This window comes from Odontomachus brunneus, unplaced genomic scaffold (genome assembly GCF_010583005.1).
Source record: "Odontomachus brunneus isolate Ranch 3 - 2012 unplaced genomic scaffold, Obru_v1 Obru_scaffold_039, whole genome shotgun sequence".
Lineage (NCBI taxonomy): Eukaryota > Metazoa > Arthropoda > Insecta > Hymenoptera > Formicidae > Odontomachus > Odontomachus brunneus.
Window position 1 is genome coordinate 948029 of NW_022639489.1, and position 208 is coordinate 948236.

The following is a 208-nucleotide window of genomic DNA, read 5'->3' on the forward strand; positions in this document are numbered from 1 at the left end:
TCGATTCAATTTTTCATAAAAAATAACGTTATGTACTTCGTGGGCGGAGGTTAAGAAACACCCTGTATATTTGTATTGATATCATTATACAGGGTGTTCGGAAAGTACCGGGACGCCCGAATATCAGGAAAAATATAAGTTTTACAAAAAAATGTTTCAGACAAAAGTTGTGGCGTTTAAAAAGATGTATTTACTGATCACATCAGTT